This window comes from Triturus cristatus, chromosome 4_2 (genome assembly GCF_964204655.1).
Source record: "Triturus cristatus chromosome 4_2, aTriCri1.1, whole genome shotgun sequence".
Classification (NCBI taxonomy): Eukaryota; Metazoa; Chordata; class Amphibia; order Caudata; family Salamandridae; genus Triturus; species Triturus cristatus.
Genome location: NC_140586.1, coordinates 119,230,332 through 119,245,052, shown reverse-complemented (window position 1 = coordinate 119,245,052; position 14,721 = coordinate 119,230,332). Strand labels below are relative to the sequence as shown.

Below are 14,721 nucleotides of genomic sequence, written 5' to 3'. Positions count from 1 at the left end.
ACAAAGAAGAATCCTGGCCCTTCAACGTTCCACTATCTCTGGAAGACTGAAGAATCTCCCTTGGAGTCAAGGAGTGACTCCCCAGCTTGGCAGGCACCTGTAACTTCAATCGACGGTTGCAAACTTCACCGCTCCCGCCGGAGTCCGAAGTCCCTGCGTCCCCTGAAGCGGATTTCCTGACCTCTCGACGGCCATTTTGAGTCCCCAGCGAAGCTGTGGCATCTGAACCCCACGAGTGACGAGGAACAGCAATACCAGGGAACCGTGCACTGATTTCGAGTGCAAACCCTAAACAACGTTCTACGAACTTGTGCTTTGGACCATTTGTAGTCCAAGTCCCTAGCAGGTCTGGTTCCGAAAATCAGCGGCCTACCCCGTCCCGAGTGACCGTGGGCTCCTGTGAAACGTTTCCTGCAAAGGCGTCTTCGCGGTTACTTGCCCGTTGGCTAGTGACTCACCCAAAGACTTTCTCACTGACTTCAAGGGCTCTCCTGGTTGCTCCGGGCCTGCCCTCACTTACCCTCGCTGGGTAAGTCCATCAGACCTTGCTGGTCTGCATCACCGACTATCTTCAGTTCAAACGAGACTTGCAGTTGCCAAGGCTTGTTGGCTCCCATCCGGTTGCCGACACCGTCATCAGCTGCAGACGTCGTGGGACCCTCCGAATCCAGCTGCTGGTCATCGTCGATCCCTCCTGGACCTCGTTAGCGAAGAGACAAATCACCATCGACGACCTGAAACGACGCGACATCTGTGGTCATCCATCCTGCTGGCCACCGGTCACTGGCAAGTGACTTTGAACACTGTCCCCTCAATTTTCAGGTCCTCTTCATCTTTAATCCACCTTCGGATTTCAGCGGACACCTCTTCAGTCGTCTCAAGCAGCAAGTCTTCATTGGTCTCCATTGAAAACAGCATCGCGACCCGACACCAAAAGACACCTATGCACCCGGCTTCCCTGGGTGAGGTAACTCGTGCACTCCGGTGCCCAAGTGTGTGTTGGCCCTCGAAATACTTACCCTGTAAGTGGCTTGCTTGTTGACTTCTTCGAAGTGCCCGAAAACTTTAAAATACAAACCGCGACTTGCTCCATTGTAACCTATAGGAAACCCGCGGCTGTGTTTAGACACTGCACGCGTCTCCCGTGGGCTTGTTACCTACCTGCTAACACTGCAGTAGTGAAGCCCCAGCGATTCCCAAGGCCCTAGGCTTTGTCATTTTGCAAGTCGACTTTGTTAAACCATTTGCGTAGTATATGGTCTGGTACGCCCCTAGTGCTACATCCATATTTGTGCCTGCGGCGAGAGCGATTTTTGGATTGAATAGACGCGTTAGTGCTGCGGGCTTGCTCTAGACCCTGCACTGGCTCCCAATCCGCAAGCGGATCGCCTTTAAGGCTTTGACCCTGACATACAAGGCCCTCCATGCGACGGGAGCTAAGTACCTCCAAAGGAGACTTGCCTTCTACCGACCGGCTCGCTCTCTGAGATCAGAATCCCTGTTTTTGGCGATCGTCCCGCGAGTGAAGAGAGTGCGCTTGGGAGGTCGCTCCTTTGGACTACTGGCGCCACAGCTGTGGAACTCTCTGCCTCTTACACTTCGGGGAGCCACCAGCTTACTAGCTTTTAGAAAGGACCTCAAAACCTGGTTGTTCACCCAGTAGGTCTTTTTTTGCTCGTTGTTTTCTTTCTGTCTGTGACACTTTCTCTTTTAATGTGTTATGTTAGTATACTGCAGCCTACCCTAAATAAAAGCGCCGGGACACTCTTTTTGAGTAGCCGTACGCTCTATAAAAGCCATTTTAACATAACATAACATAATTTATTGAGAATTGTTGACATTTGAATGTGTATCTGGGTTCTAATCTCATAAAGAGATTAGTAGAGTGTATCTAGAAATAAATACATATATATTTGATATATGTACCTGTGTGGTGTCCTTTTCATTTGGTAATTCAAGAGATTATAAGGTAAAACAAACTGCTTTACATTCCTCATAGACTTAGCCTGAAGGCTGCTCTCCACAGCTACCACTAGGATAGCTTTCTTTAAAAGGTTGTCTTAAACCTATCTACCATAAGAGTCGAATTGGACTGGTGCAAAGTGGCCACTATAACTAGTGACCAGCATATGCCAGGCCAACTTCTCACATTGGTGGGCAGCGTGTGGGAATCCAGCTTGCCATTGTTTTACCCGAAAATCTCTGTTTGAATTACTAACTGAAAACCACTAAAGGTACTCAATGTACATATAAAGTCAAGCTAGTATCAATAAGTTCTACTGAACTTAGAGCTGTTTGTGAAGGGATAAGCACACCTTTGCTACAGCTCAAGCTAGGTTCAGTAGGTCTCAACTAGTGTAGGTAGTACAACACTGCAAAACACTAGTATGTCTCACCAAGGTGGAGCCAGTGGGTCCACCCCATCTCAGTACAAAGACATAGCCTACACTGACCTGAAGGCCTTATGCTTTGAAAGACAACTGAGGGTGGGCAGGAGTCCCTCCTCACAACACCTGATAGATCTGTTATTAGCAGATGACCTGAAACAAGCTCTAGGAGCTAGTGGGTCTGCATCAGGGAGTGGATCCACCATAGTCTCTGGGTCTGATGATGAAAATCAAGATGACCTGGAGTCTGTGATTAAAGGGCCAGACTCAGAAGGGTCTGAAAGGAACAGAGGAATTCTCCTTAAGAGAACTGACAAAGTGGGAGAAAGGCCTAGGTCCCCTTCAAGGGAATCTGACCATTCATATCACTCTGGAAGAGACTTTGTTCAACAGAGGAACTCCACCTATCCCAGGGAGACCTCCTCTGACAGAAGGCTCAAGATGCTCCAGTATGAGGAAGCTAGGCTTGCCCTCAGAACCAAGCAATTGGCCTTAGATAGGGAAGCCTTCGAGCTCCAAAGAGCTTCTAAGAAGGAGGGGTTAGATACCCCTGGTGGCAGCAACAGTGTCCCTAGAGGCAGAGATTACATTCCAGACCATAGGAACCTGTCCAAGGTTGTTCCTCCCTACCAGAGTGGGGATGATATCCACAAATGGATAACTGCTATGGAGAGGGCCTGTAAAGTTCAACAGGTCCCCCAGACACAGTGGGCAGCAATCTTGTGGCTCTCCTTTTCAGATAAAGGTAGAGACAAGCTCCTCACTGTTAGAGAAGAGGATGCTAATGATTTTGAAGCCCTGAAGAGTGCTTTGATAGATGGGTTTGGCTTAACCACTGAACAGTACAGGTTGAAGTTCAGAGACACCCAGAAAGCACAGACTCAGGATTGGACTGACTTTGTTGATTGTGCAACCAAGGCGCCAGAAGGTTGGCTGGTTGGTAGTAGAGTAACTGACTTTAAGGGATTGTATAGTCTTATAATGAGAGAACAGATCCTTAATAATTGCCAGACCTAGTTGTTGCATCAGTACCTGGTGAACTCTGATCTGACCTCTCCCCAAGAATTGGGAAAGAAGGCAGACAAATGGGTCAGAACCAGGGTGAGGCAGAAAAACCAGAACCAAGGTGGTGACACTAAGAAGCAAGATCCTAAAGGCTCAGATAAAGGTGGGGATAAATCTAAAGACCAGAAGTCTTCACAAGTGCCCCAAAAATGTGCATCTGATGGGGAGTCACAATCTGCAAAGGGAAAAGGCCAAAAGAAGCCCTGGTGCAAATTCTGTAAACAGAAAGGGCACTGGACTTCTGACTGTACAAAGTCCAAAGACCAAACCACCACCACTCCAGCCCCTAAGGCAACTGTTCCCCCTAGTGCAGTCATTGGTGGAGGTAATACTCAGAATAAGGGTGTAGTAGGGTTGACCCTGGGTTCTGATGTGGACTCTGGCCTAGTAAGAGTACCAACACATGCATTGCTAGTTTGTAAGGGAGACCTTGATATGTCCTTCCTAGTGAGCCCCAGTAATCTGGGCAAGTACAAACAGCAGCCTATCATAAATGGCAAACAGGCTTTGGCATTTAGGGACACAGGTACTAGTGTCACCATGGTGGCAGAGGATCTAGTAGACCCTACACAGATCATCCTGGGTGAAATATACCAGAGAACCAATGCAAGCAACACCAGGACCAACCATAGCCTGGCAGTTGTGAATTTCTCCTGGGGATGGGTAACTGGCCTCAAAAAGGTAGTAGTCAGTGCAGACCTCCCTGTCGAATGTTTGTTGGGCAATGATCTGGAGACTTCAGCCTGGTCTGAAGTAGAATTATGGACTCATGCTGAGATGTTGGGCATACCTGCAGAGGTAATTGCTGTGACCAGGTCACAAGCCAAAATGCATAAAGCTGAACCAGCTCTGGATCCTGAAACTATGGACCAGGTGCTCCCCAAGAGGAGGAGCAGTAGGGTTAAGGCTGGGCCTTCCCCTCTGTCTCAGATCTCAGATTCCCCTCCTGAGGGAGGAGAAGCAGAGCCTGAAGAAGGAACTGCCCCAGAGGAACTTGAGCCTGGTCAGGTTGAGTTCTTGGGGGCAGGGGGACCTTCCAGGGAAGATCTGAGCAAAGAGCTGCCCCACTCTTGAACCCCTCAGACAGCAGGCTGCTGCTGAGGCTGCTGGGAGTGCTAGTGGGTCCCATAAGGTTTATTGGGATGAGGGGCTCCTATATTCTGAGGCTAGAGATCCTACCCCTGGAGCCACCAGGAGGTTGGTAATTCCTCAGAAGTTTAGGGGGTTCCTCTTGACCCTAGCACATGACATCCCATTAGCAGGACACTTGGGCCAAAACAAGAACTGGGATAGGCTTGTACCACATTTTCATTGGCCACACATGTCTGAGGACACCAAGGAGTTTTGTCGCTCCTGTGTCACTTGCCAAGCCAGTGGCAAGACAGGTGGCACAACAAAGGCCCTCCTGATACCACTACCTGTGGTGGGGGTTCCCTTTGAAAGGGTAGAGATTGACATTGTTGGTCCCCTTGACCCACCAACTGCATCTGGGCACAGATTTATACTGGTGGTAGTGGATCATGCCACCAGGTATCCAGAAGCTATACCCCTAAGGACTACCACAGCTCCTGTGGTAGCAAGAGCCCTCATTGGAGTTTTCTCCAGAGTGGGTTTCCCTAAGGAGGTCATCTCTGACAGAGGTTCTAACGTTATGTCAGGATATCTAACTGCAATGTGGAAGGAGTGTGGTGTCAACTACAAATTCACTACTCCCTATCACCCACAATGCAATGGGTTAGTTGAGAGATTCAACAAAACCCTAAAGGGAATGATTAAAGGCCTCCCAGAAAAGCTTAGGCGAAAATGGGACCTTTTACTTCCCTGCCTTCTGTTTGCATACAGGGAGGTTCCACAGAAGGGGGTTGGCTACAGCCCTTTTGAACTTCTGTTTGGGCACCCTGTTAGAGGACCATTATGTCTGGTGAAGGAGGGATAGGAGTTACCTCTCAAACCTCCCAAACAGGATGTGATGGACTATGTACTTGGTCTCCGCTCCAGGATGGCAGAGTATATGAAGAAAGCCACTAAAAACCTTGAGGCAATCCAAGAATTACAAAAAGCTTGCCATGACCAAAAGGCTGTCCTGACTGTTTACCAGCCAGGCCAGAAAGTGTGGGTTTTGGAGCCTGTGGCCCCAGCAGCTCTCCAGGACAAATGGAGTGGCCCCCATACAATTGTTGAGAAAAAGGGAGAGGTCACCTACTTGGTAGATCTTGGCACTCCAAGGAGCCCCCTTAGGGTGCTTCATGTCAACAGACTTAAGCCATATGTGGACAGGGCTGACATGAGCTTGCTCATGGCAACTGATGAGGACCATGAGGAGAAAAGTGACCCTCTCCCTGACCTGCTCTCACAGAACCCTGATGATGGATCAGTTGATGGTGTTGCTTTGGCAAGCAGCCTCACTGAACATCAACAAACTGAATATAGACAAGTGCTACATCAGTTTAGACATATGTTTAGCCTGACCCCAAGTCAGACTTCCTGGTGCACCCATGAGGTGGACACTGGAGACAGTCTGCCTGTAAAGAGTAAAATCTACAGGCAACCTGACCATGTCATGGATTGTATCAGGACTGAAGTCCAGAAAATGTTGGAGCTAGATGTTATTGAGCCCTCAGATAGCCCTTGGGCTAGCCCAGTAGTCCTTGTGCCAAAACCTCACACCCAGGGTGGTAAGAAAGAGATGAGGTTTTGTGTTGACTACAGGGGCCTCAATGCAGTCACCAGGACTGATGCCAACCCAATACCAAGGGCAGATGAACTAATAGACACTTTGGCCTCAGCCAAGTATCTCAGTACATTTGACCTTACAGCTAGCTATTGGCAAATCAAGTTAGCTGATGATGCCAAGGCTAAAACAGCATTTTCGATCCCTGGTGGGCACTATCACTTTGTGGTAATGCCCTTTGGTTTGAAGAATGCACCTGCCACATTTCAGAGGTTGGTGAATAAAGTTCTGACTGGTATGGAAACCTATTGCTCAGCTTATCTTGATGATATTGCTGTCTTTAGTTCCACCTGGCAGGATCACCTGGTCCACCTCAGGAATGTACTGGAGGCCCTGCAGAAAGCAGGCCTCACTATCAAGGCCACTAAGTGCCAGATAGGGCAGAGTCAGGTTGTGTACCTGGGCCACCTTGTAGGTGGAGGCCAGGTTCAACCATTGCAGAGCCTGACTGGGTATTACAGGAGGTTTGTTAAGGGATATGGATCTATAGTGACCACCTTAAATGATCTGACCACCAAGAAAATGCCAAAAAAGGTTCAGTGGACTGCTAGCTGTCAAAAGGCATTTGATGACATCAAGCAGGCAATGTGCACTGCCCCCATCTTACAGAGTCCAGATTACAAAAAGAAGTTCATTGTTCAAACAGATGCTTCAGAGCTGGGTGTGGGAGCTGTACTGTCTCAACTTAATGATGAAGGTCAAGACCAGCCAGTAGCTTTCATAAGCAGAAGGCTGACCCCTAGAGAGAAACGTTGGTCAGCTATTGAGAGGGAGGCCTTTGCTTTGGTTTGGGCCCTGAAGAAGCTGAGGCCATACTTGTTTGGCACTCACTTCATAGTTCAGACTGACCATAAGCCCCTCCTATGGCTCAAACAGATGAAAGGTGAAAATCCTAAACTGCTCAGGTGGTCCATTTCCCTACAGGGGATGGACTATACAGTGGAACATAGACCTGGGACCCAACATGCCAATGCAGATGGACTCTCAAGGTATTTCCACTTAGAACATGAAGACTCAACTGGTCAAGGTTAGTTTAATGTCCCTGCGTTTGGTGGGGGGGGGGGGGGGTTGTGTAGGAGAGTAGGATCTGCACTTATGTTGCCCCCACTTTTTTTCTGATGTATACACTGGTTTCTGGCTATAGTCTGGCTGGGTCCCTGCTAATCAGGGCCCCAGTCTCACTGATCTCTCTAAACAACTTGGTGTGCATATTAGATGCACTAGTGATTGGATACTGTGGTACCTTATGAGCCCCTAGTATATGGTACCTTAGGTACATAGGGCATTGATACTTCACAGGCCTACCAGGGGCTGCAGCATTTATTATGCCACCCCTGGGAAGCATTCTCAATCTGACACCACAGGCCTGCTACTGCAGCCTGTGTGAGGTAGTGTTAGCACTCCTCACTGAGGTATAGGTTCCTATATCTCACCATACACACACATATAAACCTAACAGCCACCCCTATTGCAAGCCCTAACAATCCTGAGGGCAGGGTGCTTGGTTTACTATGTGAGGGGGTGCTTCTGCATGAGCAGGACCCCTCTGCAGCTGGCAGAGTCTATTATCTGCTACTGTTTGTGGATGCGGTTAAACCATATACTCTTAAGTGCATTATAACCTCGCGGTAAATGCTAACTTTGGAATGACTGCATCAAAACATGTTGTGTTTGGTGTCAAACAACTTGGAATCATATCCCCACACCAGTAACTGGTGTGGGAGTATGATCCCACCCTTCTAGAGGGGATGACATGTACCCACTGTACTAAACGGTAGAAATCTTCTAGAGCCCTGGCATCACAAAATGGATGCCGCCAGCACAGACACTGGGCTGCCCTCCTGCTGCTGACCGAAACTCGCAGTGGAGGAAGCCCAACAAAAGGTATCCTGTCACAGGGAGGTGTCACCACCTCCCAGACAGGATTTAGTGTATTGCAGCTGGGTGGGTGCACTCTTAGAGTGCTTTGAAGTCCTGCACTGGGGGAGCAGTAGGCTCCTCTGTGCATATGCCAGCTCAAACCGGTTCAGGGGCTACCTGCCCCTGCTCTGGCGCGAAACTGGACAAAGGGAAGTGGGTGTAACCACCCACTACCCTGACCCTCCTAGAGGAGTGGTCATAGAGCTAGTCCCTCCCCTGTCTTCACTATAAGATAGCAAGCTTTGCCAGTGCAATTCAGATTACCCCGGACGACGCTCTACAAAGAAGAATCCTTGCCCTTCGACGTTCCACTATCTCTGGAAGACTGAAGAATCTCCCTTGGAGTCAAGGAGTGACTCCCCTGCTTGGCAGGCACCTGTAACTTCAATCGACGGTTGCAAACTTCACCGCTCCTGCCGGAGTCCAAAGTCCCTGCGTCCCCTGAAGCGGATTTCCTGACCTCTCGACGGCCATTTTGAGTCCCCAGCGAAGCTGTGGCATCTGGACCCCACGAGTGACGAGGAACAGCAATACCAGGGAACCGTGCACTGATTTAGAGTGCAAACCCTAAACAACGTTCTACGAACTTGTGCTTTGGACCATTTGTAGTCCAAGTCCCTAGCAGGTCTGGTTCCGAAAATCAGCGGCCTACCCCGTCCCGAGTGACCGTGGGCTCCTGTGAAACTTTTCCTGCAAAGGCGTCTTCGCAGTTACTTGCCCGTTGGCTAGTGACTCATCCGAAGACTTTCTCACCGACTTCAAGGGCTCTCCTGGATGCTCCGGGCCTGCCCTCACTTACCCTCGCTGGGTAAGTCCATCAGACCTTGCTGGTCTGCATCACCGACTATCTTCAGTTCACACGAGACTTGCAGTTGCCAAGGCTTGTTGGCTCCAATCCGGTTGCCGACACCGTCATCAGCTGCAGACGTCGTGGGACCCTCCGAATCCAGCTGCTGGTCATCGTCGATCCCTCCTAGACCTCGTGAGCGAAGAGACAAATCACCATCGACGACCTGAAATGACGCGACATCTGTGGTCATCCATCCTGCTGGCCACCGGTCACTGGCAAGTGACTTTGAACACTGTCCCCTCAATTTTCAGGTCCTCTTCATCTTTAATCCACCTTCGGATTTCAGCGGACACCTCTTCAGTCGTCTCAAGCAGCAAGTCTTCATTGGTCTCCATTGAAAACAGCATCGCGACCCGACACCAAAAGACACCTATGCACCCGGCTTCCCTGGGTGAGGTAACTCGTGCACTCCGGTGCCCAAGTGTGTGTTGGCCCTCGATATACTTACCCTGTAAGTGGCTTGCTTGTTGACTTCTTCGAAGTGCCCTAAAACTTTAAAATACAAACAGCGACTTGCTCCATTGTAACCTATAGGAAACCCGCGGCTGTGTTTAGACACTGCATGCGTCTCCCGTGGGCTTGTTACTTACCTGCTAACACTGCAGTAGTGAAGCCCCAGCGATTCCCAAGGCCCTAGGCTTTGTCATTTTGCAAGTCGACTTTGTTAAACCATTTTCTTAGTATATGGTCTGGTACGCCCCTAGGGCTACAGCCATATTTGTGCTTAAGTTATTGAGAACTGTTGACATTTGAATGTGTATCTGGGTTCTAATCTCATAAAGAGATTAGTAGAGTGTATCTAGAAATAAATACATATATATTTGATATATATACCTGTGTGCTGTCCCTTTTATTTGGTAATTCAAGAGATTATAAGGTAAAACGAGCTGCTTTACATTCCTCAGAGACTTAGCCTGAAGGCTGCTCTCCACAGCTACCACTAGGATAGCTTTCTTTAAAAGGTTGCCTTAAACCTATCTACCATAAGAGTCGAATTGGACTGGTGCAAGGTGGCCACTATTTTTATTTTTTGTAAATATGTTTATTAACATTCAAGATCATACAAATACATGACAATCAGTAATCGACCCTTGCTGAAAACATCTAAGTGGGCACTTGCACTAGAATAACCATGCTCGCTGAACCCCGCTGACATATTCTCTGCAAGGTGGCCACTATAACTAGTGACCAGCATATGCCAGGCCAACTTCTCACAGCTACCCCTTTAGTCACTTTTTGACTAAACTGTTTTCAACATTTTGTCGACTTCTTTTTGAGTCTTCGACTCCTGGTGTGCAAGGGATGTCCCATCATCGGACCTGCTTCAAGCCTTGTGAGGCCTGTCACAGGCTGATTCGGTGACGGACCCGCACCTCGTGTGCCTTTGGTGTCTGGAGCGTGACCATGACCCGAAGTCGTGCTCCAACTGCCGGGCCATGAATCCAAAGTCTTTTAGGGAATGGTCCCGAAGGCTGTTGGGGCCCTGCGGTCGGCTCCGCATCGCTCCCAGTCTCGTTTGAGAGGGAGGACTTGTGATCGTTCGCGGAGCCCCCACGCCTCATCCCATTCCAAGTCTTCGAAATCCTCGGGTAAGTTGAAGCACAAGAAGAAGGTGAAGAAGCAACGTTGCTCTTCGCCTTCTCCCCGTCGGTCGGCTAATGCGACGTGGGATCCGGAGCGTCGTAGCTCTAAGCCTACATCTCCGATGCCTACTTCCGGGATGACTCTGCGCCTCCCCCCTTTTCCGGGAGCCGGGGCATCCCCTGCCCAACCTTGTAAATTTTACGAAGCCATCCACCGTACCTTTGGGTAGCCCGGCTCCGCCAGTGCGCCTTCTGGGCCCGCGGAGCGAGTCGCGGGCCCTGGGCCTTCAATGCCGGCAGCCACGTCGTCTGAGGACCCCGTGGATCCAGGCTTGGATCCGGATCGACACCGGTCGAACTTACCCGACCTTTCCCGGCTGAGATCCCGGGGACAACGTCCCCATCCTCATCACCGAGATGGACCAGGAGCCTGAATGAAGTTGTTTGAACGTCGAATCAGACAACGGAGGGCACTGTTGTTCCCCTGTTCATCCCTGTTGTGCCTTATCATCTAGAAGGTGGTGATGAGGATTGAGAGGGGCCGCTAAACCCTTTGGCATACCAGCTTGAAGAGCCGGACTGGAGAGAGGGCCTGGGTGGTGCCAGTGGTCTGGACACTTCCCCAGTCCTTGGCATGCTTTCTCCCCCTACTGTGGCTATGGAGGAGGGAGCTTCCTATGCTGTGGTGGTGCGAAGGGCAGCCGAGGCCTTGGGCCTGGAGCTCCCTTCAGTGGCAGTCAGGACTAATCTTTTAACAGAGGAGCTTCATCCTGTGGCAAACGTCTTGGGAACCCCTTCTGCCCTTCTACGAAGCCCTCACTGACCTCCTTCTGGGCACCTGGTCCAAGCTTAGCGCAGAGGCTCCTGTGGAAAGGACGATTGCCCGCCGCCACCCAGTTTTTCTCACCCAACACCCTTCCCCCAAGAGCTACGCCTGGTTGAGGACTTCTGGCTTATTAGGGGATGTCCAGTCTACTTTGCTGGACATGCCCTTCGATGGCCGCCACCTTTTTGGCGATAAAGCGGACTCAGCGCTCGAGTGCTTTATTTAATCTCGGACTACAGCCATATCCTTGGGCGCCGCTTCCCGTCCACCCCAGTATGCTTTTCGCCCCTTTCGTAGCTATGGAAGGGGCACCCCACCGCGTCCGGCTCAGTCCAGCTACCGGTCCATGCACGCTGCCCAACCTTTGCGTGGCCGCTGACGTGGGACCCAGCGACCTTGTGGGTCTGGGAGCCAGTAGGCAGGCCACTCCACCCTTTCCCCCCTGCAGCAGCCTCCAAACCCTCCTAGTCCGACTCTTCAGGGCCTTCAATGGCCAGTGGGTGGCAGGATGCGCCATCACCCACTCTACTGGCAGTCCATCACGTTCACGTTGGACAGGTGGGTTTTTCAGATAGTCCGAAGGGGCTACTTCCTCCCCTTCGAGACTGCCCCTCCCTCCATGCCACCGTCTTTCGATCACATGTCAGGGGATCATTTGGCACTTCTCCACGAGGAAGTATGAGTTCTCTTGGCCAAGGGAGCTATCAAGAGGGTCTCTGCGCCAGAAGTAGGTCGTGGTTGCTATTCCCGCTACTTTCTGGTGCCCAAGAAGGACAAAGGCCTGTGTCCTATTCTAGACCTCAGGGCCCTCAAACGCTACCTCCAGAAGGAGAAGTTCAGATTGCTCATGTTGCTTCATGTCCTGTCTGCCCTTGAACCTGGAGACTGGATGTTGGCGTTGGACTTGGAGGACGCCTATTTCCATATTTCCGTCCTGCCAGCCCACAGACGTTACCTATGGTTCATGGTAGGCCACAAGCATTTTCTGTTAACCATGCTCCCCTTTGACCTTACCAGTGCCCCTTGGGTGTTCACAAAAGTGATGGCGGTGGTTGCAGCTCATCTGCACAGATCAAAGATTCCAGTCTTCTTCTATCTCGACGAATGCTTTTGAAGGTGGGCTCGCCCCAGGCGGTCGTCTCCCACCTCCAGACTACAGCGGGCCTCCTGCACTCGCTGGGGTTCACTATGAACGTCCCGAAGTCACACCTGACTCCCTCTCAGACGCTCCCTTTCATCAGAGCTGTTCTGGACACTGTGCAGTTTCAGGCCTATCCTCCCGAGCAGCGAATCCGGGATATTCGGGCTATGATATCGATGTTTCTACCTCTGTCCTGGATTTTGGTGAGAATGACCCTGCGGCTGCTGGGTCTCATGGCCTCCTGCAACCTGCTGGTCGATCATGCCAGGTGGTATATGCGTGCTCTTCAGTGGGACCTGGAGTTCCAGTAGGCGCGGAATCAGAGGAATCTTTCCGACTACATCCAGATCTCAGAGGGAACTGCACAACAACTGCAGTGGTGGCTAACTGATTGATTGGGTCAGAGGCAGATCCCTCTCCCTTCCCCAACCAGAACTCACGGTGGTGACCGATGCATCACACCTGGGAGGGGGCGGCCACCTGGGAGATGCTGAGATCAGGGGAGTCTGGTCTCCAGTGGAGTCCGGGCTCCACATCTACCTGTTGGAGCTTCGGGCGATCCGCCTGGCACTGAAGGCATCCCTTCCCTCCCTCAAGGGGAAGGTAGTGTAGGTGTTAACAGACAACACTGCAACAAACAAGGCGGGTGGGGTCGTGGACCCTATGTCAAGAGGCTCTTCATCTTTGGACATGGCGGGAACATCAGGGCATGACCCTGGTGCTTTACTCAGAGGTGGCAGACAGCAGCTGTGTTGTATAAATGTGAACTCAAAGCTGTACATCAAGCATCAAAAGCTTTTCATCTGTCCATAATCACAGTCAGGGTGTTGATTCAAACAGACAACAAAACCACAGTGTATTATTAAAACAAACAGGGTGAAACCAGATCCAGGATTCCATCTCTGGAAGCTCGAGCAGTATGTCATTGGTTTCTTGAAAGACAGTTATTCATTCCAGCAATACACTGCCCATGTCTTCAGAATGTCTAAGCAGATATTACAACAAAAATCTTGAATGGGAATTCAAGGTATTTTCCAAGAATGAAGTTTCCCACAAATGTATGTTTTTGCTACCAAACTAAATGCAAAATGTCCAAACTTCATGTCAAGAGTATAGGGAGACAGATGCAATGGGCAATAAATTGGAGAACAAATTTGTGCACAGTTTTCCACAGTTACACCTGATTCCAGCAGTACAAACAATATTCACTCCAACTCAAAAATGATTCTCAGTGCTCCTGAATGGCCAAAGGCTATGGTCGATCCCAGAATTCCTTCAGCTGTCATTAGTGCCACACAAGAACTGCCATGCAGACCGAATCTTCTATCGAAGATGCATGGGAGAATAACTCACCCCATCAGTCACTTAATTCTGTTGCAGGACTCCTGAGGTCATATGGTATGGTCGCCTTAACTTACCCATATAAATGCTAAATATTTTTTTTTAAAAGAAGCAAAGCAAGAAGACTCATTTCCATCATCCTTTTGAACAGGAAGTGACATCACTGGATTTCCCATCATCCATCTGCTCAGGTAGATTTCACTCCTCCTGCTCCCCCATACTGGACCTTCTTTATGGTAATGCGTTGCTGGCGTGCCAAAGGCAAGCCTCTCTGCACCTGATCCACACCCAACGCCAGGAACCCTGGTCTTCCCTGCTTCCGCTGCAACCTTCTGTGCCTTCAACACCGGCTGGCACTCCACATGCAGCTGCTTCGCTGCACCACACAAGACCAAGGGAGCATTCTCCAGCTCTTCCTGCAGGTTTTCGTGCATCTACCCACACCCAAAACTTGCCGTGCCTGCACCAACAGCACCTAACACCACACTCTCATACAGTCCTGCAACCACCCACACAACACTCCCACTCACATGCATTGTCCTCAACACCCTTCACTCACCAAACACTCCAGAGAGATCTGGGACCTGCTACACGACAGTGCCTAAGATTGACTTTTCCTTAGGGAAACCTGGCTAAACCCTGCATCGACGCCTGCCATCAGCACAAACACTACCCTAATTAGTTTTGGATTTTCATATCAACTAAGCTGTTTCTCTGCTGGGTTTCTTCCCTAATCTTTTCTCTCCTGCAGAGGCTCATTACTGTCTTTGGATGTCAAAAGAGTCCTATTTAGTTTAGTTCTATTTAGATAGGACAAAGGATATGAGAAATACTAATCAATTGTTTGTTAATTATTGACCCCTCCATTATGGGATGG

The 14,721-nt window shown here is 50.1% G+C and overlaps 1 protein-coding gene across 2 annotated transcripts in view; it reads left to right on the top strand.

Moving 5' to 3' along the window:
• Positions 1-14,721, top strand: part of TYK2 (tyrosine kinase 2) — a 597,160-nt gene that overhangs the window by 510,841 nt on the left and 71,598 nt on the right. The window lies entirely within an intron of this gene.